Source organism: Mandrillus leucophaeus, unplaced genomic scaffold (assembly GCF_000951045.1).
Source record: "Mandrillus leucophaeus isolate KB7577 unplaced genomic scaffold, Mleu.le_1.0 Scaffold85, whole genome shotgun sequence".
Classification (NCBI taxonomy): domain Eukaryota; kingdom Metazoa; phylum Chordata; class Mammalia; order Primates; family Cercopithecidae; genus Mandrillus; species Mandrillus leucophaeus.
In genome coordinates, this window is record NW_012109252.1 from 1,007,643 (window position 1) to 1,010,933 (window position 3,291).

Here is a 3,291-nt window from a genome sequence, read left to right on the forward strand (position 1 = left end):
TCACTCAGAAAATTCATATTCTTGTGGGAGCCTTCCACGTTTAGATTCTCTCATCAAAGGAAATGCCCTCAACCCTCTACCCCGCTGATCCTCTCAGTTCAAATGACTTCCTCTGAATTTGTGGTTCTCCCTTAGATATGAAGGTAGGCAATGGGGTCTGAAAATCAAAGGATCTATTTCCCTATCTCCTAGTGAATTCTTGCAAAGATCTATCTAGGATATAGGTGTGTTTATCACCCATTGTCATCTGCTTGGAAAATTTGAAGGTAACATTAGACTAAAATTTAAGACGACAGAAAAGTCACATTCTATATCATGTTATGCATCAGCAGTTATTGTCAAGCAAATAGATTTTATGTGATCCTTTCACGATTAAAGGTGATTATGTGAGATGATAGGTATGTTAATTTGCTTGACTATAGTATAAATATGTCAGAACATCATGTTGTACACCTTAAGTATATACAACATTAAAAAAATCTTTTCCATGCTAGGTTGTAAACTCTGACATTTAGGAGAAAAATAACCCCTATTTAGTCCCTATTGGTGCCAATATTTAAGTCCTATAAGTAAAAGCATGTTTATTGATTATTCTTCACACTGGACATTTGCTGATGTGGAGTTCCTGGGCTTTTTCTCCCTTTGTTTAACAGTACCTCGATGTCTGAGGTTGGCTGTGGCTCGGGAAGCTCATGCATTTGGGGCTGCTGACTGCATCCCAGGTCTAACATTGCAGCACCTCACTCAGGCCTGCATTCGCATTACGGCCCCTTCTTCTTGGCCACAGGCATCGCTTCCAGAATGGATTGGTGACCAAAATGAATACAGGGGGAATTCTAGACCTTTTCTATCAAGTTTGAAAACAAAACAGACTCTTTTCTCTCCACGGGCATCTGGAGGGATAGCTCTAGGAGACTCAGCAGCCACTTGCTCACCACAGTGGGAGGGAGTCAGTGTAAGAATGATCACCGCAGAGGAAGGGGAGCCGATGGTGGTCTCAGTTCTGGAGTTCTGGATCCAGGACCACTCCTGTCTATGAGACGCTGCGGTTCCATGTCTTGCTAGCTTACCGTGGGTGGTGATTTGCTATTACTTGAAATTAGAAGATTCCTAAATGATACCCACAGCAAATAACTTGAGATAGTTTTCCTGTCTTATTCAATTGTAATACAGAGCTTTATCATCATTATACAAGTTATTACATAGTTTTTTAGAAACATGAAAATTGTGCAGACTATCAGGTGAAAAAATGGTTTGATGAAAATTGGAATCAGTGTTAGGTCCTTGGAAAAGTCTCTCCTTCTGTAAGTTTTCTGTGGCCTGAGTCCACTGGCCTTGACATGAAAGGATAGATGCTCCTCCTGGAAATAACACTCAAAGCTGTAGTGATGACCTCTATTTATTTCTGTCTTAGAGAGAAAATTTGAGTGAATGTTCAATAGGTACTTAAATTTCAACTTTGCTGAAAGTGATGTTTACAGCAAAGAATGATTCCTTGCCCACTTGATATAAGACAACCTAAATAGAAGGCTGTACTGGGGAAGGCGGATTACTTAACCTCCATTGCCCAGATCATAAATCTCCACTAAAGACAAACAGTGGCCACAAAAAGGCTGTGGGTAATAAGAAACAGGGGAATCCCTCCAGCAGCCTCATACCTCACCGTGAAATAAAAAGCTCCAAGACATATGTGATGAGCAGCTCTAGCAAAAGATGACAAAGTGATTTCATTATCTGGGTTGCTTAGCAAATGGTCCATACCAAGTGGTACAATCTTTCTCCTACTAAAGAAAGGGTCCTCGTTAGATCAGGGACAATACAATGTCACTATACATCATTGTTGCTTCTTAAAACTGTCACTGTGGGTGGTATTGCTTTCTCCATGGTTAAACGTAGGCAAAATGACTAAGACACACAAGCAAATACTAATGTCCAGGTGGATATTTTCTTGCTTGTTGGCCTACACATTGGAGGCCCCTGCTTGTCTTAGTCCATTGGGGTTGCTATAATAAAATGCCACAGAAATGGTAATTTGCAAATAATAGACATTTATTTCCATAGTTCTGGAGTCTGGGAGTCCACGGTCAAGGCACAGACAAGTTTGGTGTCTGGTTTCTCCATGTTAGCCAGAAAATTCTAGATCTCCTGACCTTGTGATCCACGCACCTCAGCCTCCCAAAGTGCTGGGATTATAGGTGTGAGCCACCACGCCTGACCCTATTTTGTCTTTTTAATTCTTGCTGGATCGGAAGCTCCATAATAAAAAAAAAAGTTCTTGAGTATCTTGTTCACTGTTTTAGCCCAAAACCTCATGGAGTCCCTAACTCAGAATCGATGCCTGCTAATCACTTGGAGGATAAATAAGGACACTCCATGAGACACACCACAAAACAACTCCAGACTGTTTTCATTCTCTCATTGAAAAAATGTTAATTATTCCTATAAAGCCTGGTGCTAGCTTTTAAGGACACAGGTAGATGAGATGAACCCAGTACCATGAAGTTCACATTGCACCTCGGAAAACCAGTGGGACACACATTCTACCACGGTGGGCAATGAACTCATAAAACTTCAGGTAGGCAGGGAGTGAAACAGCCAGGTAACTTCATCCTTGTCAAGGTTCTTGTTCTGCTGCAGAGCAAACCCTTCAGAAACGCCACCGTTCCTCAAGGCTTCCTTTGAACTGTATCCACAGGTACAGGTGTTGATAAGGCACTAGAAGTGTCAGCAGATGACACTCTTCCAAAACATCTAGGGGTCCTGGGATGATACCCTGGGCAACTGGTTTCTGTTACGGTCTCCTTCTCTCTTTCAAGAAGTTTTCTTTCATGTTTGTAGTCGTCTGAGACATTGCGATGCCCACAGACAAAAGGAACTCAGAAAGCCTCGGAGACTCGGATGATGTGTGCGGCTCTCTCAAGCTTGGAAGGCCCGTGAGCTCCTGTTGCTTCTTGAGCTCTCAGATGATGGGGTCGTGCTGCTCCAACATGCTTCGGTCCTGGGACCTACTTGGGTTTGTGTGTTCCTGCACCCTAGGATCTGGGGCTGAGAAGGGCTGGTGGGTGGGCGCAGGGCAAGGATGTCTAAGGACCCTATCTATGTCCCCTTTCCCTTTATACTAAACTTTCTCTTGCAGCTTTTGGTTTAAAGGGGAGAGTGCCTGGGGGTCAGTGGGGGTATTAGAGGAATGAAGCTTGGGTGTGAAGGTTCTGAGGTGGAAACATCCTGGTACTTACAAAGAGGAAGGAAGAAAGGAAGGAAGGAAGGAAGGGAAAAAGAGAGAGAGAGAGA